We start from the raw sequence: 26,206 nt of genomic DNA on the forward strand, positions 1-26,206 counted from the left end.
CCAGGAGCCATCTGGGAATGCTTCCCAGACCTGCTCTAAATTGGGGCACAAAGCCATCGGAACATTCACAAGCTTCAGAGTTCACCTGGATTAGACTCCCTGCACAGGGCTTTATCACCAAGAATGATTTATCTGAATCCCAGCTGTCCAGCTTCTGGTGAGTGGTCCTCTGAGAGGGGAGTGACTGAGATCGAAGCTCTCAGTTCAGTGGGTGAAGGTCAGAGCTGAGGTGCACCTTTGGCTTTGCAACTGCTGAGTTCTGGCAATGTGGCTAGTCACTGACTTTGATTGCTTTCAGATGCCATTGCCCACTTGAGAATTGGGAATAACAACACCTAACCATAGGTGATATCCACTGAGCTTGCAGAATTGCTTAGGGTAGGAGAGAGATCTACAGAAGTATGTGAGAACCACTTGAAATATTTTCATGATATTTATTTAGGCAATGGAATTGTATGAGTCAGAATCCAATCAGAGAACAACAGCACACTCAAGTAAGAGTAACTGAGGAGAGTTTAATTGACAAGGGCGTGGATAAGTTAAGGGAAACCCAAAGGGATGGTGAAGCATGCCAAAACTAGCAAGAGCAGGGAGCTATAACCACCCCAGGCCAGAATAATAAGAATAAGCAAGAGAAAGGAATACCTACAGACAGAGGGCCCCAAGAGAAGAGCAGATTAGAAAAGGCCCCTGAGAGCCAGGCACAGTGGCACACCTTGGCTTGGGAGGCTGAGGCAGGAGGATCATGAGTTCAAAGCCAGCCTCAGCAAAAACAAGGCTCTATGCAACTCAGTGAGACCCCGTCTCTAAATAAAACACACACACACAAAAAAAAAGGGCTGGGAGGGGGCTGGGGTTATAGCTCAGTGGTAGAGCACTTGCCTTGAATATTTCAGGAACTGGGTTTGATCCTCAGTGCCACAAAATAATTTAAAAAATAAACAAGTAAAGATATTATGTCCATCTTAAAAAAAATTAAAATAAAAGGGCTGGGGATGTGGCTCAGTGGTCGAATGCCCCTGAGTTCAATCCCTGGAACCAAACAAAAGAAAAAAAAAATAAAAGACCCCTGAGAGAGCCCAGGGAAAGTAGCAGAATTATTGTCAACCTGCAGCCTAGAGGAGGAGCCCAAGGATTAATGCCTTCCCCCGTTCTCCTTCTGCCTCCAGTCTCCAGCCAGTGGTGCCCATTGGTCACAGCCACCCAGGAGGCAGAAGTCAAAGGAGCACAACAGGTCAACCTCTGAGGCCTGAGCAGAGCAGAGGAAGGTAGAAATCCAGCAGAGGAATCACATGTTTGTATGAGTCCAGGCTTCTGGGTACATTGGCTTTAATATATATATATACATATATATATATATATATATATATTAGTTGTAGGTGAACACAATACCTTTATTTTTTATTTTTGTGTGGTGCTGAGGATCGAACCCAATGCCTCACATGTGCTAGGTGAGCACTCTACCACTGAGCCACAATCCCAGCCCTACATTGGCTTTTTAAAGGTCTTATATTATGAAAAAACAGATATGCTTCTTATAGACCACCACACAGAAGGAATCAACTAAAGAACAATTCATGCTACATATGATGAGAATAAATTGCTTTTGAGATACCCTATTTTTTTTTTGCCAAATCAAGAAGCCCAGAATTAATTAAAAGAAAGAGTACAATAATAAAATACAAATGTTATCTAACTCTTGCTAGTACCAGGCAATGAACTAAGTGGTATGTGTATATTGCCCCCATTATCCTCACCACAATCCTGTGATATTATTGCTAATCACCCATTTATTCAACAAATGTTTTCTGAGTAGCTATCATGTGCCAGACACCAACCATGCCAGGTCCTGAAAATTACTTCTCTAAACCAGATAAATGAAAATTTTCTATCAGGAAGCTTGTACTGTATCTAAAAAAGCAAATAGTAAACAGATAATTTCACATAGATTTAAGAGCAATAGAGATAAGAACTTGAAAATAAAAGTACATAGAGTCATGGAACAGGGAACTTAACCTAATCTGGGAGAAAGAGAAGGAAATGAGGTTGAAGCAGAGGCTTGACCAATAAGTAGAAACTGAATGAAGGACATGTTGAAGGAGAAAAAACAGCCCCTCCTGCAAAGAAAACAAGAATCTCCTGAGTCTGTGGAATGCAAAGGTAGACAGCACTACTTGAGAGAAAGGGACAGGGGCAGAGTGGAGTGTGGAGTGACAGACAGGGCCAATCGTATGGGGCCAAGCAGGCTGGGCTAAGGACAATGCATGCTATCCCAAGCACGAAATTTATGCTTTGAAGGGTTCCAAACATGGTGATAAAGCATTTTTAAAAGATGACCAACTATACAGTGATGAAGAATGCGTCTAAGAACAGAGCATGAAACTCTGGTGCAGAGGGCATTTGGAAGATTCTTGCAATAATGTAAATCAAGGGTTAAGTGGACAAAATTGTCCTGTAAAAGACCAAGTAGTAAATATTTTCAGCCATGTGGGCTGTATGTTCTCTGTCAAAAGTACTCAATTCAACCTTTTAGTAAAAGCAGCCATAGATAATCCATAAATGAATGAGCATATCTATGTTCCAAGAAAACTTGTTTGATGTAGACAAAAGATGAAGAGAGCTTGGACTAGAGTGGTCAACCCTACTATTACTTGAGAAAGAGCTGATTAGCATATATTTTGGGGTTGGAGAGGTGAGCGACGCTGGAGCTTTTAGTTTGGACAACTAGGAGTATTAAGTTCTATTTACTAGGATGGCTAAAGACAGAAGTTTTGAGAAAGAGATCATGAATTCAGTGTGTACTTATGTAGTGTGAGGCTACTAAGGGATATCTAAGTGGAGAGATGCCGACTCCAGGAAGGAAGAAAAAGGTGGGTCTGATTCAGGAAAGACCTCTCAACCTAAAGGTAGAAAGTTAAAGGAGCTCCTATTTCAAAACTTTTATTAAAAAGAATTAAAAAGCCAGGTCCTGGGTGTCAGAAATTTGAATATGGTGAAGAAAGTTTGAAATACTTATTGCACAAATGGGAGAGTGGGTTGGCCAGAGAAATAAGTATTGGACATTGTCATGAGCCACTAAGATGGGCAACCAGAAATTCACCATCTACCCAAATTTCTATTATTTTCCATCAGTGCTTCAGCTGAGAGGTATAAGCCCAGGGAATGCCAGGTTTCATCTTAGAGTGAAGTTTTCCATGGAGATGCAATCCAGGCACAAGTATCCCAATAAATGTGTGCTGGAAGTGACAGGCTACAGAGTATAAACATGGGAGTCCCTCACACCACTCCTGACCTTGATAGTGGAGTCTAAAGACTCCACTAAAGCCAGCTGTATTTTCAGTGGAACATGAAAGTCTGGAGATGGACAGGAATGTTCAGAGAAGCAGCTGAGGAAATGGGGACACCTGTTCATTCTGGAGGGGCATACTCCTTGGCACTGTGGTTGGGAGGCAATGTGGAAGAGGAAACTGCATTGGAGTCCAGGCAGGGTATGATGGGGATGAGCACATGATAAATGGTGATTAACCAAAGGCTTACATGAGCAGGGACCAGTGAAAAAGTGAAGAAAAAACTATCATTCAAGTCTCCAATGTCTCCCAGGCTGCTGAGCCCCATGCCTACCCAAATTTAATTGACGTGTAGAAAATAGAAAGCATGGATGTGGTGGTGCCAGCCCAGCTCTGGTAATAATCTGTGAAGTGTTGACAGTTGTGCTTAACAGTGTGTGTGGTCATCTATGAAGGAACAGAGGAAACCAGGGTGGAGACAGGCAGGGCAGGGCAGAGCAGCACAGGGTACCAAAGTGTTGCTTCATGGAGTTTGATGTCTGAACCCAGCTTGCCCAAGGTCACCCCTGAAGTTGTTGGCAAAGCCTACAAAGTCTCTTACACTTGTGCTATTTATTTATTTATTTATTTAGTAGTAGAGATTGAATCCAGGAACACTTTACCACTGAACTCCATCTTGGGTCTTTTTTATTTTTCTATTTTGAGGCCAGGTCTTGCTAAGGTTGCTGAGGTTGACCTCGAATTTGTGGGCCTCCTGCTGCCAACATCACTGGGATTAAAAACGTAAGGCCACTTCACCCAGAGACACTTGTGCTAGTTATCACTATTGCTGTGCTTACCCCTGCTGATTAGCATCCAAAACTTCCAAGGTGTCTTCTGCATTTCTGTGTTCCTTCAGAGAACTGGGACCAGTACAAGGGAGAGGGAGCAAATTTAAGGAGACATTCACTCCTGATGTTATGCATCCATTCACAGGGTTGTATCTGCTCCTGCAAGTAGGTGCCTCCTTAAATATTGTGCCCTAGCACCTCTGTTGCCTCACCCTAGTTCTGACCCAGTGGAAAACTGTAATATGCAGTGTTATCGATGGGATCATTCACTCTGATTTTGAATAAAGTTTTGCCAATTAACAATCTGGGGGCAGGGGATTGGTTTTGGGATAACTTATGAGCCCTTATCAGAAAAAAATATTTATGCATCTACAATAAAGCAAGTTTGAAAAACATTGCTACACAACATTCTGCATTATCACATTTCTGTGAATTCTTTTGATCTCTAAAAGCACTTTTTTTGCAGATTCATGCTGGAGATACAATATTGATAAGCTCCATGACATTCTGACTGATAGCGGACATTTCAAAAGATTTTAATAAGAAAAACAACATTTTTTGAGGAGCATTTGGAATTTATCATAAGGAATTAATTTATAAGTCTGCTGCCTTCACTAGAGAATATTTCCTCTCCTAGGGCATGAAACAGATATGTGTGCACCCTTCAATGACAGGGAACATGAATGACCTCGGTCCTTGATGTCAGTCTCCATCTTCAGAGTCTTTAGCCCTGAGACTCAGCGTCTGGATTATGAAAATCAGGTGTTATATATTATGCAGTAGTAGAATTAACATTGCCAAAATGATGGGCAAAATAGAGGTCACTTGGCTATCTTCACAGCCTTTCTGAAGTGTGAGCTGTGTCCCCTTCAGGAGTGCTTTCTAAGTAAGTCACAGAACTGCAGTAGGCAAGTTGATTCCCAAGGTGACTCCTTCAGGTTCTAGAACCCCATGATTTTTATCTTGTGTTGACTTTCCTTCTTTTGTTTCTTTCTTCTTTATTTCCAGGTGGTCTAATTATTCCAGATTACGCTAGCAAATTATTTACTTAAAGCAGTTATTTGCTTTGTTGTAAGTATATAATAAGGGGGAAAGATGATTTATTTCTCCCCGAAGTCATGAAAAAGTAAACAAAAAGAGGAAATGGACATCAAATATTTTGTGTGTGTGTGTGTGGGAAGGTGGGTATTCTATTAACCAGAAATGAGATGGACTCCTGAATTAAATAAAGGCCAACCAAGAACTTGATCCTCTAGATTCATTTCAAGCAGCAACCTATAGGGAAACTACTCTGATAGCCAGATGGGGAGAGGGAGGTGGCTGTTAGCATTTGCTAAAACAAAATAAGTAAATAGACAATGATTTTTTTTTACCAAATCTAGCTTTTCCAAGGTTCTACTTTCTATGGACTTTGTTGACTGGTTCTCTAAGACACAGAAAAGAGGAAAAATGCATTTTCTATGCTTGGCCTACTATTCAGACATCATGCAAAGAAATTGTGAATGGTTATTTATCAATGGCCTTATCAAGCTTATGGTGATTCCTGCTGTACCACAGCAGTTGAGATAAAATGTAAGTTATTCAGGTATATTTCATGACAAACTGAATTTGCCATTCAAAAAATGGCAGCTGTTGTCAAAGTTTCTCATTTGAAGAGTACTTTAATTTTTTTTTTCTAAGTACTTTCATACTCATGATCTCATTGAGACCTAACATCCTAATGAGACCTTTGAAGGTGGGTAATATTATCCCCATTTTGGAGAAATTCACCCACATTTACACACACCCTGCAAAACATGGCTATTGATCTCTGTTGCTCTTTTGAGCTGGGTATCATTTATCTAACTTTAATTTCTGTGTTCATAGTAGTTGTACCAGTAAAAACAGGTCCTAAGATTGGCAAAAGGGATAAGGAAGTATAAATAAAGAACAAAGAAAACAAAACAGACAATATATTTGTAATTACTTTTTTTAGGTTATTCAATGAGGCTCTCTGGAGGTAGAAGTATCTGAAGAAGTAAATAGCACATGATGACTTAAAATGATGCTGTTTCAAAATGAGTGGTTCAGAGCAGAATGATCAGTAGGCAAGACAGGAAGTAGGAATGAGGATGTGTTACATACAAATAGCTAAATAGTCTACAAATTTAGATACAGGGCAATTTGACTGAATTGCAGCAGTGTGGGAACAGGGAATAAGAAAGGACCCGAGGGTCTCAATTTCTGGAGAACACAACAGTGCCAAGGCGATAAAAGCCAGGAGCCCCAAGAAGACACTTTCAAGTCCTATCTCTTGTGCAAACATAAAGACAATAGCAAATTATAAGATAAAACCTATATGTCCTGTAACTATAATAACTTATTTTTGATATGTTGTTTGCCAAGTACTGGTTATGCTAATAAAACTGAACCTCCCCCTGATTTTTAAAATAATTTAAGCTTTATTTATTTGTTTTTAATGTGGTGCTGAGAATAGAACCGAGGGCCTCACCCATGCTAGACAAGCACTGTAAAGCTATAACCCCATCCTTGAACCTCACCTTTTCTCTCTCATATTCTAATTTTTAGCAGCATTGTTGTGCTGGTTCCCTAAATCTGTGGAACATGTAAGCTCAGAGGTGAGCCAAATGTCACTATAGTTCATGACAATTCACTTGAACTTTTACTCTATTCTTACATGGCTTTTACAGAATGATCCAATCATCTATATACACTGTAAAAGAAGTAAGTACTTCTTGCTAGTGTATAATTTATTTTTTAAAATATTTTTTTAGTTGTAGATGGACACAATATCTTTATTTTATTTATGCATTTTTATGTGATGCTGTGGATTGAACTCAGTGCTTCACATGTGCTAGGCAGTTGATCTACCACTGAGCCACAACCCCAGCCCACAACTTGGTCTTCTTCTCATTTTTATAAGTCACTCTACTTCTGAGCTTCTCCAAGTGTGCTCTGTGGGCCACCCAAACTGCAGTCACTGGGGTTAGGGTAAGAATGCAGCATTAAGACCCCATCCCAAAGACCCAGGGCATGGTGGTATCAGGGTGAAGGGCTGGGATATCTGAATATTCCAATCTCCTGGGAATCCTTAAATACAGTCCCGACTTAAATCCACTGAATTCATATTTTACTGTCATTGCTACTTATTCTTCTTAAGACCCTCTTTGTTGGGGGGGGGGGCGGGCAGGGAGGTGGCTCATTCCAATGTGAAGTCATGAATGGAAGATTCAGTGGCCAGGAATTTGTGGAAGAAAGAAAAGAGGGTAATTACCTAGGTAAACAGGAAGCTAGAATCTGTTTTGGAGATAAAATGAACCCACAGAGATTGGGGAGAGAAAGGGAATTGAGCCAATTGTTGACTAAGTCTCCTTCTCCTCCTCCTCCTCCCTAAAAACATACTAGGAAGAGCCCCTGAGGAGGGCAGGTAGAAAGCTGTCTTTTTAAGAGTTAATGAAACTACCAGTTTCAGTTCCAGCAGCCTGGTGGGGAGATTCTTCTTCATAAAGGGAGAAAGCTCAAGGTAAACCAAATGCTATTGCAGTCCATGTGAATCTATGTAACTCACCTAAAGGACACTACATTCTTTTACCTGTCACCAATATACTGTAGCCCAGGATAATAGATTTTTTTCTTTGTTCATTATTTTTATTTTCTTCTCGTTCTTAATACTTAGCTTTTGTATATACAACTTCCTCTTCCATATCATGCATATTCTGAGCAATAAATTAAAATGGCAACTTGGACAGAAATACTAATCTGTGACTAAATATTTAACAAGGGGGCAGAAAGGATTTGCCTTTTGATCTCCAAACACTGGAAAATAAATGCCTTCAGTTGTCAGCTTTCCAAATTGACAAGACTGCAAGGGCAAAACAAAATTTCCATGCATTTGAATGACCCCTTGTGAGTTGAGCTATTATTAGCAAGCAAGAACTTACCAAAAAATAACTGGGAAATATTAGAGAAAAAGTGATTGAAATGAGAAGTATTTTAATCAGGTTAACAGGACAATGTCTGAAGGAGAAAGATAAAATTGTACATCTGCATCTATTATTTTTGTAGATAATGTGTAACACATACCCATAAATATTTAGCAATTTGTTTTAATTCAGCAAATATTTAGTGAGTAGCTACTGGGTTGGACACTAGGCTTTAGAAACACAAACAAGATCTAATCAGGAAGAAGACCAAAATCAGGAAGATGACACCTGATTTTGGTGCTAGTGATCAGAGAAGCCTTCCCAGAAGAAATTACATTGAACCCTGAGATTTTAGTAGATACAAGATGGTGAAAATGTCATTCTGGCAGAGGAAACATAATTTCAGGTTAGAAGTATAGGCCTGGAAGCTAAGATCTGTGGCACATGCCTGTAATCCCACTGTCTTAAAATGGGTTCAATCCCATAGCAAGACAAAAAAGAAAAAATGTGCATGGATAAAGTGAAAAGCTTTGAATGGGGTAGGTAAGAAATAACAGAGTATGGTTTGAGTGATAAGCCATGTGCATATTCATTTATTCAGCAAACTTTCAATGGGTGCTGAAGTATGGAGGCCTGTGCTGAGAAGACATGGGTTGCCCCTTCGTGGCTCCTGTGATTGGGAGAGAGGGGTGGAAGATGAACCTGGGACTGTGAAATAAGCAGAAAACACCAGTCCTGAACAATTGTGGAAAGATTTTTTGGTGTGGTATCCCAATAACACTTTTCTAGACAATAGTTACCATTTTACTGAGCCCTTCCTAAGTGCAGCACAGAATAGCTGGGTTACTGCTGACCTTTTCAGCAATCCTGCATGGTAGGTGATCTCTGCATTTGCAGATAGGGAGAGAAACTCTGGGTGCCGGAGATTGCAAAACTCCTAATACATGATGCTCGGATTTGTGCAAGCATCAATCTCAAGTAGCCTGGTAATTCTAAAAGCTGAAGAAGCAGCCAGGTGCTGTGGGCTGGCCTGTAATCCCAGCAACCCCAGTAGGCTGAAGCAAAAGAATTGCAAATTCAAGGTCAGCTTGGACAAATTAGCAAAAGCTGTCCCAAAATAAAAAGAGGGCTGAGGATATGGCTTAGTGGTAGAGTACCGTTGGGTTTGATCGACAGTAGTGCAGGGTGAGTGGGGGAAAAAGCTGAAGGAGAGCTGAATCCAAGTGCTTCCTCAACCCAAAAGCCTGCTGGAAGTACCATATCCAAAAGCCTTCAGACCATTCTGGCTTCTAAGGCTGTGGGACAGCTCTGTGAAGTCTGTGCAGGTGATTTATGTCTATCTACTTTTCCAAGAAACCAGAGCCTATTGCCTTGCTGGGCAGAGCCGCTGCCCAACAGTGTCCATCCCCATCTCCATCCCCATCCCCATCCCCATCCCCCTCAAAGCAAAGATTTCCAATTATTGCTCTGCAGAAAATGTCAAAAGCATTAGTCAACTATTCACTATCCCAGGTTTTGTAATTTTTTTATATGTTTTTCTCTTATCTCCTAGCACTTGAAAAAGACCAGCTTTTTCCTCTTAAGAGAGCTTAATTTGCAGAGCTGTGCAGTCTCGCTATTATGTTCTTATCATCCTCTCCCTGTGGTAGGCAGAATGACAAGGATGACAAAAAAAGAACCAAAAATATTTGAAGGCCTTCCTGAAAATCACGGAAACCAAGAATCCGAAAGCCTGGGGCTCCTGTTCTTCGAGTGACCTGGAACAAGGCCAAAAGCGACTGGCATTAGCTCTTACAGTCCACTCAGCAGGAGTTCCTGTCTAGTGCTCACAAGGTCCCAAACCGCCACCCGGGGGCCCTGGGATTTCCCTCAGGGGCTTAACTGGGGTATTAAGCAGCTCTGAAGTGCCAAGAGGTCCCCTCTCCTGAAATTCTCATACCAGTGCGAAATTAACTTTGGTATCCTAAGAACTAGAGGCCAAGGGTAACTTGGGATGGGTGAATATCTCTTCCCATCTCCTTTGGCCTCTCCTCCGCATTCTGTGATAAGGCAATTGGCATTTCGATGCTATGTGAAGTGTATGCAAAAGCAACTTCAAGATCCACGGCTCACACTCTTCCACATAGATGGCGCCCCAAGCCCTGCCTGTATGGAAATTGTGAGCTGCTGTCTCGCTGGATCTTTTCCTCCCAGGATTCCCAGGGTTCTGAAGCCGGAGCCCGAGGACTGCAGGTTCATCCGGAGAGACTACCTGCCCGCGAGGGGCTTGCCAGGTGGGGTGCGGGGAGGGGGGAATCCCCGCCCACCCTGTCATTCCTACAGGGGAATCCCCGCCCCCCGTCTCTGCCACTCCAGGAAGGGAGTTCCCGCCCCTCGAATCAACCAGAGGGAGGGAATCCCCGCCCATCCTGGAGGCTCGGCAGATCCCCAGCGTAGCCAGGAGCCGACTCCCAGATCCAGTGCGTGCTGGCCCCGGGCTGGGTACGCGGCAGGACGGCTGCTGTAGGCACCCACCGCGCCGCAGGCCGAGCCCAAGGTGCCGGGGATTGAGCCTCACACCGCTGGCTGCAAACCGCCGCGCTGCAGCTCTGGACCCGCGCGGCGTCGGCGCTGGTGGTAGCAGCTGCGGCGGCTCTGCGCCGGGACCGCCGGGCGGCGCCTGGGTCTAAAAGCGAGAGGAGTAGCGGGAGCCTCAGCCGAGCCGCCAGCAGGTGAAGCGACCGTCCCGCTGCTGCCGGGACTTAGGATTCCGGTTGGGCGTGCGGGGTCGGGAGGAGCCTGGCACCCCAGAAAGTTCAGTGACAAATCGGGTAAGGAAATCCCAGCCCCAGGTAGGCGGTGACTGGGGGTCCCTAACCGGGGTTAAACTCCTCTCCCCTCCAGTCGAGGGCATGGGGGGCGCGGTGGAGAGGAGAGGGCTGGACAGAGCGGGATTGCAACATTAGGACCACCGGAGTCGTACTGCTGGGGACACTGAGGACATGGCCAGGAGTCCTTTTCCCATAGCAACCACATGGAGCGGAGGGATTGGGGTCTGTCTCCCGGACCATCCTCCCGCGCTTCTTCCCCCTCTGACCAGAGAAGAGGCGAAGAGTGGAGGGGGCTCCTGAAGAGCAAGGGCATGTGTGGAGCGGTTATTGGCATCTGCTAGGGAGACAGGAACATTCCAATATGGAAATCTTTCTCTCCTTCGTAAGCTTAGTTCAGACCCTAAAATCTGGTGTGTGTCTGCCCCCATCCCTCCTCTCGGATTTGCATTTACCTTTTACGTCTTCGGCTGTTCCTTTTCTCATTTTTTTGGGGGAGGGGGTATAATCCATTAAAGCGCAGATTTGAGTTGAGCAGGGGAAGGGTCCAGAAGCCTGCCCTCATTAACCCTGATCTGTGCAGGGTTAATGATAAGGGACTCTGAGGTGAGAAGAACACAAGGTCTGGCGTGGACTGGTCGCAGAGACTGGAAAGACAGGCACCAGGGCAGAGTCCAGATCTATTTGGGACTGGAGATTGGCCAGTGCTGGGAGATAGAGCTGGGTCTAGTTCTATCACTTGTAGCTGGCTGCAGCCTCTTCCTCCCCCACAGGTGGGGTCTGTTGGGTTCATGTGTTTACCTTGATAAATTGTGATAAAGCTACTGGAGGTGGTTGATGAGCAGCTGCAGAAAATGACTCACCCTTGCAGACCTTGCCTCGGACCTTCAGGACTCCTTCCAGGGGAGGTCTCCCGCACTCAGCCTGCTCTGGGCTTGGGCCTGGGTATTTCTACTGGGCCAGCTTTTCTGGTCTGTGACTTCTGGGTGGGAGTCAAGTAGGTACAAGTTGGCAGGTGTGGTGTGGGAGGGCTGCTTGTGGGGGTGGAATAGAATGTCTCAGAACACACCCCTGGCTGTAGGTGGTTTTTCTGGCTTCATCAATTCCTTCTTCCATTAGAATGGGCCAAGAACTGCTGCTGCTTCCATAAAAGCTGTATAGTGGTGTGCCTTCATGTGTTGTGGAGGCAGGGGTAGGGGGCCAGGGCAGGTGCTGGAAAGGAAGAGTGAGAGCCATGTAAAGTATATAAATGCATCTCCCTTGACATAGTTAATATGCTCCTGGAAAAATATTGAATCATACTTTAAATCTATCACTGAAATTGATTTTGCATGCACTTACGGCAGTTTACTATTTAAGGAAACTTATGATAATTTCTCTATTCATTTCAATCATTTTATTTTTGGAGTACCTGTGGTTTGCTGGGCTTAGAGTTTCCAGGGGATGTGCATAGATGAAAGAGGCACCCTCCCTACTGTCAGAGTTTCAGTCTAAAAGAGAAGTCTAGAGATAGCTGTGATGCAAACCAGTGCATTTTTGGCATGTAGTAGATGTCCTATGTTTACTGGATGAAGGGATAATTGAATAAGTAAAGTAACTAAAGTGTGGTCCAAATAAAACATTTTGGCAGCTGGGCAAGGTGACACATGCCTGTAATCCCAGCTACTAGGAAGACAGGAGAATCACAAGTTCAAGACCACCTTGGGCAACTTAGTGAGATCTTGTTTCCAAATAAAAAATAAAAAGGGCTCAGGATGTAGCTCAGTGGTAAAGCATCCCAGTACCAGAAAATGAAAAAACAACATTTTGGGAATGTGGAAGAGAAGAAGTCACTTCTGACTGAAGGGATCTAAAAGGCTTTGTGGGGAGGTCTAGGAGGAAGGGGTATGTGCTGAAAAGTTGATCCTGAATTAGGACTAGGCCCTTAGGGATACAGTGGAGGAAGAGGCTGAGATAAGGACTTCAGGAACTTAGTTTTCTAGCCATTGGGGAATGTTTGGGATTTTTGAGCAAGAAACTATCATGATCAGATATGTGCCTTTGGGTGATTAATCTCTTGCAGAAAAAAATTGGGACTGGAGGAAGATGAGAGGCAGGGAACCTAGAGAAGTTTTGGTAATAAGATGGTGGGGGGAAGCTGTGAAGGTCCGAGTTGGTGGGTGGCAGTGCTAAGAAGAAAAGAAGATTTGTCTTCTTTTCTTCTTAGCACTGTAGGATTTGGAGAGAAGAAACAATGATCCCCTGCAGGTTATGAGAACAAGTACACAGGGGCTGAAATCTGAAGTGTTAACATTTGACAAACCAGAAGCCCGGAGAACTCTTTCCAGCCTTCTCTTTCTCACTCTTCTACCTCTCCTTGTAAAACTTTTGTGGCTCTCGGGTCCCAGATCCTTTGTGACTCTTCAGACTTCTTACTTGCTGTGCCCCCCCCCCCCCCACACACACACACACACACGGGTGTAGAACTCCTGACCTGTCATGGCTCCACCTTTACAAAGCTGTTTTTCTTCAGTGGCAGTGATAGGGTGGTCTCTGGAGTATTCTTTCTTCACTGATCCTCCTAATAATCTTCTTCAAGTCCAGCTCAAGGGTGTCTCTGTGATTTCAACTGCTCTCTCCAGAAGGCACTGAGTAGTCCTTACATATACCCCTCAGCTCCTACAAAGCCCTATGAGTGTTCATCAGGTTGCCCTCAGCCTGCTTCTTTAGGACCTTATCTTATTCATGCCCAGATAAGGCCTGGAACAGGCCAACTTCCTCAGGCTAGACAGGGAGAGAAACAGAGGGACATCAATTGTACTGTAGGTGCCTCTCAGCTGTGACTTGGAAGCTCTAGGCCTGGTGGACTAGCAAGATAATACTGAGCTGTGGATACTCCCTTGCCCTAGGTTGCATAGGCCTAAGTGACTCAGACCATGATGGTAGGTGGCATCCCTACTGGGAGGTGGTCCCAGGTCCCTACTACACCAATCACAAAGAAAAAAATTCCCAGGAAGATGAATTCACCAAAGGTCAGGACCAAACCCAGAGAGGCTGAATCTCTTAGAGAACATAGACTTGGAGACTCAGCAGTTTTAACTTTTTTTTTTTTTCTGTTTTCAGAGTTATCTCCACAGTGCCAACATGATGCTGAGGACAGTTGTTTCAAGGGTAGGAAGAGCTAGGCAGACAGGTAGACAGGCAGAAAAGTGTGAGAAGGACCACCACTCAGAAGGAGGAAAAAGACACAGATAGAGACGGACAACAGTGGCAGTGAGGGCTGACCGCGGGGCCAGGGTGCAAGGGATGAAGGAGAACATGATTGGCAAGATATCAACACGGCATGCAGAGTGTGCAGGTTGCAAATAATCCAGAGTATTTTGAGGTGATGACACCATTGAAGAAAGGCTTTTCAGGAGAGTTCCCAGATTCCCCTCCCAATCATTTTTGGTAAGCAAAAGAGAATGGGGAGAGAATAGAGAAGCCATGTAAGTGGTTTTGGGAGGGGAGAGGCCAGAGACAATAAAGAGCAGGGAAAGTGCAGGGAAAGAAGAAAGCTGGTTTGTGCTGTCCCTAGAAAGTGGGAGAGAAGCAGAGGGGGGCGAGGGAGCCTGCAATGTGAGGGGTGGGTAGCTGAGGGGACAGGGAGTGGAGTCTTCTCAGTGAAACAGGAGGGCATCTGCTGAGAGCTGGGAGGGCATTTGGTGAGGCTGGGGGGCTTGGAGGAAGGATCTGCATTACTGCTGTTGGCCAGGGGAGGTGAACCTGGTGCCTGGCACCTTGTGGGATGGCCAAGAGGGAAAGGAAGGGTGACTGAATTGGAATCAGAGGCTTAACTAGAATCCTGGTAGTGCAGAGAACTTCTTGCCAGCCAGGTCACTGGAATTTTGAAGCCTCTGCTGGCTCAGGTGTAAAGATGGTGCAATGGCTGCTTCCCAGAGTTGTTCTTAGGCAGTATGCAGAGAGGTACTGAGGTGTGTATGCAGGGCCCTCAATGACAGCATCTGGGTCTTTTGGAACAGTGCATCAAGAGAGAAATAAACCTCTCACCAAAGTCGGCGAGAGCCTAGGTGAATATAGAAGGCAGGGCTTTTGAGAGGTTTTGAACCAAAAGCTTTGGACTGTTCTGAGCAGCCTGGCCTCCTTGTTCCCACCTTAAGGAATTTTTAGGATTGATATCTCTCTCTCTCTCTCTCTCTCTCTCTCTCTCTCTCTCTCTCTCTCTCTCTCTCTCTCTCTCTTTCTCTCTTCAAATCTGTTGGCTTATAGCAGTGGCTACACCTGTATTTCACTTCCCTCTTATGTAAAGAAGTTATGGGGCTGAAAGGGAGAGCCTGGGTGACATCCGTGTCCTCTGTGGTTTGGAAGGAGAAAAAGCACTCAAACTTGCCTTTGAGGAAGCTAAGGCCCATAAAAGTAGAGAACTTGTCACATTCAACAACTGGAACTAGAACTGCAGAGTGCACTTGCTTATCTGAGGGACTGGTGTCTCAATTGTGCAGGGTGGGTGAGGGCAGATTAAACATCTGCATCTCCTGGGCTTTATCAGTGGGTCTTTGATTACACATAGAAAGATTAAATAAATATTCTCACTTGTTAGTGAAGGTGGGGGGAAAGGAGCTCTTAACTTTATTTAGTAAACACTCAATACATGTGTTCAAAATTAAATGAAATTTCGGAGAAATGTTAAGGATTTTTTTTTAAGAAAATTGAGGTATAGAAAATAATTCTCAAATTATTTTTTATTTTTCCACCCAGATAATTTTTGTCTAGATTATGTTGTCCTTTGGGACTCTGCATATGTTGTACATAAAGTGATAGATCCTTTTATGGCATTTCAAACTTTGAAAGACTTGATCTCATAATATTCATCTTCCAGAAATAGAAAAAAAGAATGGAATTGGGAAGGTAAATGTTTCCTATGGGTTCTGAGCAGGGGGATTTGAAGCCAGATAGGGTATTTGATTCAGTCTGTCTGTGAGCTCAAGAGTTCTGCATTCTGTTGACAAATGTGTTTGAGAAAACACAGGGATCATTTATGGATTGAAAACTCAGTGGGTGAAGAGGCCCTCTGTGATGTGATGGGCAGCTGAGCCAAGAGATGTTTTGTTAAAGCACCAAGTAATGTGGAGAAGACATCTTCATCTGTGGAGTCTCTTCACCTCTGGGAAGAGGCCTCCCCTGGCCTGGCTTCTCAGATGTCAGTAGCACCTTCTCTACCTTACACTCAGTCCCCATCTTTAGAGGACCTACTATACTATGCTTGCCTTGCCCACATGAATACACTGTGAGTGAAATGGCTAGGCTGTCAATTTGTAGAAAATCAGAAACTTAAGATTCTTGACTCTATGATACAGTCTAGTGAAACTAGATAGTAATGAACATCTGGCTGATGAAGTCTTCTTGGATTATTTGTTTTTAGGTTATTGAGTGTTTTGTTGCCTCTTCAAGCCCTCTAGGACACACAAAGACGTTTTGAAGAAGCAGGCTTAGGGGAACTGACTTTGCAGCAAAGTAAACTTATTTTGAACACAAAATTGTTGCAAACTTTGAATGAAATAATAGCAAGAAGGTAGAGGAAATTTTGTTGTGAGAAGCAGCCTGAAATGCCTAGATATTCATAGGAGGATAAAAGAAATCACGAACTCTTAGGAATCTGTGAATCCTTGAAAGAGCATAATCCAATTCTTTGCCTTCAGGTTGCAGTAAATGTAGCTCTTTCCAGATAGGATCTGTGCTGTTTTAACAGCTTCCTGAGGAGAGGCTTCCACGGTATATTTGCACTTAACAGAATGCTGCTCCACACAGAGTCCTTTGAGGTGTTCTGGCAGGAGTGGAAATGAGTTTGGGCTGAACCACTCCTGCTCTCATTTTTATCAATACTTGGACACCTCTAGTACTTGGCTTTGCAAGCACTAGACTTGTACTCTGCTACCTCAACCCACTTGTTCAAGATAAAACACACACACCCTGTTGTCCTGGTGTCTGAGGACTGATCATCCTGCTTTGCTAAAAATAAAGATGGCATTCATACAATGCAGGATAGGATTCCTGTGTGAGCAGGGACACACTTGGTGCTGTGGAAATTCAAAGTCAGTTCCCTGGCTGGGACCTGCCCCCTGAGGCAGTAGGATTTGAGCTGGGAACAGGGTAGGAGAAAGAGCAATTGGGGATCACGGCATACAGGCATACACGGTAGGGGAGAGAGGAAGGGAACTGGGTTGCAGCGGGGAGGGCTCTGGCCATCCAGAGGAAGCTGGTGGGAGGCCAGAGAGGACCAGGGAGCTTTACACTCCTGGAGTCCTTCTGACCAAGGAGATTTGGAGATTCCTAAAGGGGAAGACAGAATAAACAGCAACTCTTGTCCCTTTCACAAAAGGCCAGCCTGGCCCTCCTGTTTAAGCATTATGAGATGTTATTGCAATTCCAATACTCTATAAGACTGTTCTGAAGAGCAGAGAGACAGGTGTGTCAGCTGTGATATCTTGGGGTGACACACACAAGCTTGAACACCCAGTAATGCAACTCACCCAGGAAGAGTTCCAGTGACTCAGCCACCAGAAATGTCTTCAACAACTTGATCCCTCTGTGCAGTGAACATTAAGTGGTTCTTGAGACTACTGAGGTTTGCATGCAGGTGATCAAAAACAATCCTGAACTCTCTTTCAGTATTCCAACATTTCATTTTCTGCACCTAAGAAGACAAGAAGAGAGCCAACTTGAATAAAACAAGATGTCAATAAACTCTGCATTTTTTGTGAGTTGGCCAATGACACATAAAATGTCTGATTTCAGCTGTTTCAAAACATACGCCTCCCCCTCTTTTTTGGCACAGTATATTTTATAGAGATTTGGGTAAAACTAGATTGTGCTATAATGGGTCTCCTGGTGAAGAAAATTAACTTCCAAGGATAAAGCAGCCATGCAAATATTATTACAAAATCACTCAGCATACAAAATTGGCATAGCTTTCCTCCACAGTTTGCTACTGCCCACTCTTCACTCCTACCCCACCCTGGTCACTGTTATTCCCAATATCATTAGGCTAAAAGAAGAGACAGCTGTCCCTAAAAAATGTGCACTGCGTGTCCCCATCTGCACAGCTTCTCATGAGAGAGCAAGCAGTGAGGTGGTGAGATGAGAGGAAGATACTGGAAAGGTTTGTGTTAACCCCTCCCTGCACCTCGTCCTCATCTCTGAAAACCTGAGCAGATGTGAGGATGATTGATTTATTTGCTGGTGAATGCTGTGAAGCATTGGTCAGCAATTTGGGGCACCAGGGAAATGCATATGACACCTGAGCACTCTTCCTATATCCTAGTCCCTCACCTGCTTGTTTTCAGAGGGCCATCTTTATCTGGAGCATCTCTGAAGATGAGCTGTCTTTCCCCTCTGTTCTTCAGGATCCAGTACAATGTCCAGTCATGGGTAGAACTGAAAATGGTTTCAGTGTTCACCGTTCGGCAGCCACTGTTCTAGACACCTTATGTGTATCGACTCATCCAGTTCTCAGAACAACCCAATGAGGTAGAGACTATTATTCCTCCTAGGGCTGCCATAACAAAGCAGCCCAAATTTGGTGGCTTAGAACAAGAGAAAGTTATTCCCTCTCAGTTCTGGAGGTCAGAAGACTGAAATCAAGGTGTTAGCCGGGCCGTGCTGCCTCACAAGGCTCTAGGGGAGAATCCTTCCTGGTGTCTTCCAGCTTCTGGTAGCTGCTGACATTCCTGTGACTCTCACTCCCGTCTCTGCCTCTGCCTTCACATTGCCTTCTCTGGGTGTCCGTGTCTTCTCCTCTCATGTCTGCATGGCTCTACTTTGTCTATTCTAAGGACATTGGATTTGGGGATTGCCAGATAATCCAAGATGATCCCATCTCAAACTCCTTTATTTAATTACATCCTCAAAGACCCTTATACATATCTTTGTGGGAGCCATTATTTAATCCACTACATCCCTGTTTGCAGATGGAGAAATGGTGGGGCAGAGGGCTTAAGCAGATTCTCTGAGGTTGTACAGGTCTGAGTTGGAGGGACTGGATTTAAATACAGCAGCCTGCCTCTAGAGCTTAAATTCTGCATTCTTCTTGGAGGGGGTTGCGGGGGCTTCTGGGATTGAACCTAGGGGTGCTTAACTACAGAGCCATATCCCCAGCTCTTTTTAAAATTTTATTTTAAAATTTTGAAACAGGATCTTGCTAAATTGTTGAGGCTGGCCTCAAACTTGTGATCCTCCTGCGTCAGTGAACCAAGTTGCTGCTCAATGATTGTTTATGATATGAAAGGATGGCAGGATGAGAGTAAATAGATGATTTTTAAAAATGCTGATGGCTGTAGCTAGTTAACATTCTTCCTCCGAATGTATTGAAAATAACTAATATCCATTGTTTTATAATGTTGTCCGGGGAGACTCCAACTATCTCAAGAGTTTTGCCTTCCAAATTCTTCTCCACTGAATCCCAGACTCATGTGCACTACCTGCCCCTTTAATATTCCCATATAGGTATGTCACATGCATCTCAAACATGACCAAAATGATGTTTCTCCTTCAAGCTAGTTCTTTTCCTACTATCTCAGTAAATGGCACCCACCCCCAGACTCACCCCCCTCAATCCGGAAACCATTCTTTATTATTCTTTTTTCCCCACACCCTACATTCAGATCTGTAAGTGGCAGTCCTTTCCTCTATCATCCACCTTCTTCTCCCCATCCAGGGCAGCTACATAGTTAAGGTCACTGCCATCCTGTCCCTGGATCCCTGCTGCAGGTGCTTCCTAACCAGGACTCCTGAGGACACTTTTGATGTCCCAACTAGACCTTTCTCCTCAAAGCAGTCAGAGGGTTTTGTTGTTTTGTTTTTTTTTCTCCAAAGACTTTAGTGTAGTTTTAGGTTCACAGCTAAATGGAGAGTAACTGTGTTAGTCAAGTTTTTATCCCTCTGACTAAAATACCTGACAAGAACCACTTAAAAGAGGAAAGATTTATTTTGACCTTTGGTTTCAGAGGTCTCAATCCATGGTCAGCCAGTTTTATTGCAGAAACATGATGACAGAAGGGCATCGTGGAGGAAAGCTACTCAGCTCATGGCAGCTAGGGAGCCAAGAGAAAGAGGAGCCAGGGACAAAATATAGTCTCTAAAGGCATACCCCCGGTGACCTACCTCCTCCAGCCACACCCATCTGCCTATAGTTACCACCTGATAGTCCATTCAAATTATTAATCCATCAAATGGTTAGTCCCCTGATGAAGTTATAGCCTTCACTCTTCAATCATTGCCTTACATCACCTCTGAACCTTGTTGCATTGGGGACCCTAAAACACATGAGTTTTGGGGGACAGTCCATATCCAAACCATAATAGTAACATTCAGAGATTTCCCATATACCCTTTACCCCCACACATGCAGGGCCTCCCCCATTATCAACATCCTCCACCAGGGTGATACATTATCACACCTGATGAGCCTACGCAGACAATGATGTTATCATCAAAGTCTGTAGTTTACATTAGGGTTCATCCTGCTAGGGCACATTCTGTTTGGACAAATGTATAAAGACATGAATCCACCATTACAGTATCAGATAAGGTGGTTTCACTGCTATAAAAGTTCCCTGTGTTCTACCTAGTCATCTCTTACGCACCTCTGTCTCAGAGGGGTTTTATAAAAATCTCTGTTCAAATCGTGTCACTCCCCAACTTAAAACTGGGCTGTTCTCATGGTCATTTGGCCCACCTCTCTTACCACTTACTCTTTTTCCTCTATGCCCTGACACATCATCATTCCATTCTGCAACAAAAGTTCTATCTCACAAGTGCCCTTGTCTGAGGTCCTCCAAGGAGGCATCTTGTCTACAAATCTATAATCTAAATTATAGGTTTGGTAGCACTTCCTAGGGTGCTATCACTGGCTGATTCCTGACTGAAATAAAGTCTTTGATTTATTAATTTATTTTCTATCTCACCTGTTAGAATGTAAGCTTCATTAAAGCAAAGACCTTGTGTTGCTCTTATATCTCAAGTGCCTACAACAGTACTTGGTATAAAGCAGACATTAAATAGATAGTTGTTTCAACAAATTGAGCACTTTATTTCGGGCCCTGTTCCCAGTTACCCTTATTTTTTAAAGGAAAAAAATGTACTTTCAGAAAGGTTAACCAACTTCCCTGAGGTATTTATCTATTCAGATCAAGAATCTGAATCCAGATCTGTTTGGCCAGCCTGTATTCTCAACAAGTATCCCATACATAATCTCCAAGAAGCAGTAACTGCCCAGGAACCCTGAAGTCTCTACAGAGTTCTGAGCTTTCTAACTCCTTTTCCTACTTATAAATCCAGGACACAGGTAACACAGAGAGAAGAAATATACTTACTGGACTGTCCAGTGTACTGTTTCTCTGAAAAGTTGGCCTAGGACTTAAGCTTTGAGAAGTTAAGAGTTAATTTTGATTTTTCTCTACTTTGGGACTTTTTATGATTCATCTTGAGATTTGATGGATTAAACCCTCTTCCTTGAATGCTTAAAGTAAAGGCAGAGATGGCCTCTTCCTCCTCCTGACTTTTGGTATACATGAGCATGTTTTGGGGGGTTGGTCTTTTCTGACTCTATATCTCTTCTCAGTTGATTGAGCTCTAGAGCAAGAACATGGACTTCACTTTCACTAGATTGGTTGGTAGTAAGACCCTCTCCATTAGGACTTACTCAAAGACTGGACCATTTTTCTGGCACCAGCTTTGGGTCAGTTGTGGAAGAGGCCAAAGACAGATTCTTTCCAGGTATGGAGCTTAGAGGCTGCAGATTGGAAGAATAAGAAAGCACCTTCTTCTTGTTGAACTATTTTTTTTAAGAGTTCTCTTGTTGCCCACACTGGCCTCAGACTCCTGTTTTCAAGCAATTTTCCTGCTTCAGCACCCTGAGTAGCTGAAATTGCAGGTGCACATCACCATGCCTGACTTAGACCCCCTTTTAAAAATCAGGTCCACATCTTGGGAATTCCATTAGCATCCTGGTAAGTAAACATTAGACATAAACCTACTCTTTCAGGCAAATAGAAATTGAGAGGTTGTCTAAGATCTACAAGTGGTTGGGTTTTTATTCATAGGAAGGGCTATGGCAATTGATTATTGCATCTGGCAAATATAGCTGCTTTCTTGCAGGAAGGCAGACTCTGGCCACTGGATATGTCATGCGCTCCACCTCTGCTGTCATGAGTGGGGTTTGCTATGGTAACCAGAGCTTTGCCTGAGGGTTGTGCATGTAAAGTGTCACTCATTGGTAGTACCTTTTATTTTTAGCATAAACCAAAGAGGAGCTGCTCATTGTTCCTGCTAACAGGCAGGTGGGTAGTCATAATGGAGGCTGGGATGAATTGATATGCTGTTCTCCTGTGGAATATCACCACCCACCACAGTTCTCATTTGTTGGATCGTGATGTACTTCTGGAATTCCATTGGTTAAAATCCTTGCTGGAACCCCCCACAGTAGGATAGTTGGACTTACTATATTTTAACAACTCTTTGTCAACTGCTGTTCCCATCTCCATCCTGACACAGCATGTAGGTTTTGCTAATAATGGTGATCCTGCAGATAGGAGGAGGGTAGCTTCCTGTAAAGCCATTGAAAGCTGAGAAAGCTCAGCAAACATTTGAAGGAGGTAGTATTTTCCCTCTCAACATGGTGCTCAGTTCTCTCCTAGAGCTTTTACTTTGTCCTCAATGCTCTCAAAACTTTTTTTTTCTTTTTCGTTCAACTAATATTTATGTGTTACATGCTTTGTAAATAAAGTATACATACACTTCTTATTCTGTGCATGGGGAATAAAAATAAAATTTAGGCTTTCTTGAAGTATTATTCATATCAAATTGTCTGTTGTCTGGGCCAGGAGTAGGGAAAATGGTGAAATATTGTTTCAAGAATAAGTGAGTCACCTGAACCTCAGTTTTGTTGAGGGCTTAGAGCTGGCTGAGAACCCCCTCAGCATATTTGCTGATACAGTTTTAGGGTTGAGTGGATCTGGGGCCATTGTGCTCCATTACCTGTTCACCCAAGGATGCAAACTATCATCTGAAGGAACACTGGAGTCACATCTCAAGGTGATATCAGCTAAGGTCAGAAACCATAGACTAGAAGGTTCTTTCATGGATAGACTATATCCTATGGGATGCTGTGAGTCAAATGTGCAGTGCAGTACTGTACCATAGTAGCCCCATCATGAAGTTTTTTTAAAAAATGAATGAAATCAGGTTCCACTGGCATGTCTAGGTGGGAGAGAAGAACCTGGGCTATACTTCAGGTCATACTTACAGCCAATACCTGAGGATCTCCAAAGGCTGATGAAGTCCAACCCTTCACAGCATATCGTCTTAAGAGAGATAGGAAATGCAGTGCTAGTTAGGATTTGGGATCTATGGGAAGGTGAATCTTCTGATAAATGCATCTGGAGGGTAGTCCTTCCATCAAAAATGTTTTCCAAACAGATTCCCATTTTACACACTAATCATTTTACTTATTTATTTTGGTACTGGAGATTCAATCCCGGGGTGCTCTACCTTGAGCTACATCCCCAGCCCTTTTTACATTTTATTTTGTAACAGGGTCTTGCTAAGTTGCTTGGGCCTCACTATGTTGCAAAAGCTGGCTTCGAACTTGAAATCCTCCTGCCTCAGCTTCCCAAGTCTCTAGGGTTATAGATATGTGCCACCGCTCCCAGCTACACACTAATCATTTAGATGTTGTCATGAGCTACCAATTGAACATGCTTGCTCAGCCTTGTGCATTCATTCTGTAAATCAAATATTTGAGACCGACCACGTGTTAGACGCTTATATTCTAGAAAGGAAGACAAACAATCAATGTGTTTTAAGCTGAGTCCAAAAGAACATGACACCCTAGAGATGTTCTCCAGCCCACTACACATTGCAAACTATTCTTACAGAGGTCACTAATGAGGTCCACATTTACTAAATCCAGGATTATTTCAGAGCCTTTTATTAGATCCCTCAAAGCCTTTGGCATTCACAGTCCATCCCTCTTTTCTCCTTGAACGCTCCTTCCTGGCTCTTGAGCAATGGGCTCCCCAGGTGTTCCTCCTCACGCACCAGCCAGCATTTCTTCTAGTTTGTTTGGCTGCCAGCTCTTCTCTCTGACCCCTGCAGGGCCCAGGACTCAATGCTTGGACTTCTTATCTGTCTTTCTGTGACTGCTGTCTGTGATGTCAGTCGTTCTGGCTTTAAATACCATCTGTAAGCCAAGAACTCTCACCAGTCTCCCTCTATCTTGTACTGCTTGGACTCATAATGACATACTCCACAACTCTGCTGAATGGCTAAGGGTCATCCCGAACTTTAGCATCCAAAACCAGGTTCCTGATTCCCACCCTGACCCTTCTGGATGCTTGTCTCTGGTTAGTCCTTGAAAATATATCTAGAATCCAGACTGTAAAACCTCAGTGGTAAAATGCTTTGCCTAGCATGCATGAGGCCATGGGTTCAATCCCCAGCACCAATGTATTTAATAATATTACTATATATTCCTATAATCCAATCATTATTAATCACTACTCATCTCTCAGACCCTTTCAGGACTCTCCTAATTGCTGCTGTTCCCTTTCCCCTCATAGTTTATTCTCAACAGGGGCTGCCAGAATGAGTCTAGTAAAATGTAAAGCATTTCATGACACTTCTCTGCTAGACCTTCCCAATACATCCCGTCTCACTTAGAGTAAAAGCCAGACTCAGGACCTAGCCCACCAGGCGCTTGCTGAGCTCTATTCTTCCTGTGCCCTTCCAACTGTGCCTCCACCTCTGCCACTCTCCCACAGCCCCAGCTTTACCAGCTTGCTTCTGCCTCAGGGCCATCACCCCCTGCTGTTCCCTCTGCCTGGAATGATCTTCCTTCAGGTCCTGTCGCTGAGTTCTCCCTCACTTCCTTCAGATCTTGATTCAAAGGCTCCCCTTGGTGAAGTCTTTTGTGCCACCCTCCTCTGGTCTAAGATTTCATAGCTCCCTTCTCAGCTTTATTTTCTCCTTAGCACATTGTCAGTCTTTTGATATATATTTTACTGACTTAATTTGCTTTTCCGCTTGCTTCGGATTGAATGTAAAACTGACGTGGTATTTTTTGAGGGGTTCTATTTGGTTCACTGTTCCATCACCGATCTTTAGAGTAATGCCTGGCTTATCGTAGACATTCAGGAAATATTTGTTGAGAGAATGAATTAGAATCATGGGTATCTTTAACTTAAATGCGATGCCTCAGGGAGTGTGATCTAATTGGCTCGAGGCACAGCCCGAGCACTGGTATTTTTTGACACCTTCCCTGGTTATTCTAATGTGAAGCCAGAATTGCAAACCACTGATTTGTCATCTGAACTCTGTGTTATTGTTCTCCTTCTTGGAAGTTTACCTCCCGTGGCAGATGTTGTTGCTTTTCCTAGAAAATCCATTAGTTTTAAATTTTAGATTGCAGTGGATGGTTTTAATGGAATTTGTGCTGTGTGTGATAGCGTATTAGGGTTTTAATTGGAGCATCTTGTTAGAGTGAATATAATGGACATTCATCTTTCTACGACCTTGGCTGAACTTGGATGGGGAGGACAAGTGTGTTCTTTGTTAATTCCCCAGTTGAGCGTCAGACTGTTGTTTTTTATTTGAAAAGTGAGAAGAGATTTGAATCTGGCTAATTGTAAACTTCATTTGCCTAAAGGGGCTATTCACATCTATTCTGTCTCCCCCCAATGTCCACCTGCCCGCTGTCTAAATCCTATCCCTCCCTCAGGGCCCAGGTAAAGTCTCATTCCCTTTGAAAAGGTACCCTGCTCTCCTAACCCACAGCCTCTCTCAGAACCCGGGCACATTCACTTGGCATCCAGCCCCGGTGGCTTTGTTTGGCAAACTCTGTGCCTAAAGTATCTTTTTTGTACCCTTCTCAGACTAGACTATAACCTCTCTGAGGGCACTGGGCCATCTTTTTTACCTCTTTGTGTTCCCAGCAGCAAGGAATAAACAGATATTGATGGATTAGTTAAACCATTCTTGTTTAATGCATTGGCAGCATCCGCTAAGGACTTTGCCTGGGGAAGAGGACGCCTTGCTCATCATAATTAGGGATTATACTCCTCATAAACACCTTGGTGTTTTTTCACCCTGGTTTGATCTGTGTTTCTCTCTCTCTCTCTCTCTCTCTCTCTCTCTCTCTCTCTATATATATATATATATATATATATATATATATATATATATACACACACACACACACACACACACACATATTTAAAAAAAAGCAACTGAAACAGCTTAACAGCTTGCAAGACTTAAGACCCCTAGCTTTCAATACCCTACTTGAAAATGATGTAGTCAAGAAAGCTCAGATAAAAATCACATTTG

The 26,206-nt window shown here is 43.6% G+C and overlaps 1 protein-coding gene across 7 annotated transcripts in view; it reads left to right on the forward strand.

Annotated features, from left to right (window-relative positions):
* The first annotated feature begins 10,253 nt into the window (after positions 1-10,253).
* Positions 10,254-26,206, forward strand: part of PDZD2 (PDZ domain containing 2) — a 354,642-nt gene continuing 338,689 nt past the window's right edge. For 5 of the 7 annotated variants that reach the window (XM_081301022.1, XM_081301024.1, XM_081301025.1 and 2 more), the window contains exon 1: positions 10,267-10,751. The gene's annotated coding sequence lies outside the window, so the exon portion shown is untranslated. Of the gene's footprint in view, positions 10,851-26,206 lie in introns of all 7 variants that reach the window. The other 2 variants (XM_081301021.1, XM_081301023.1) reach the window with 2 other exon arrangements.

This window comes from Spermophilus citellus (assembly GCF_964194105.1).
Source record: "Spermophilus citellus genome assembly, chromosome: 1".
Classification (NCBI taxonomy): Eukaryota; Metazoa; Chordata; class Mammalia; order Rodentia; family Sciuridae; genus Spermophilus; species Spermophilus citellus.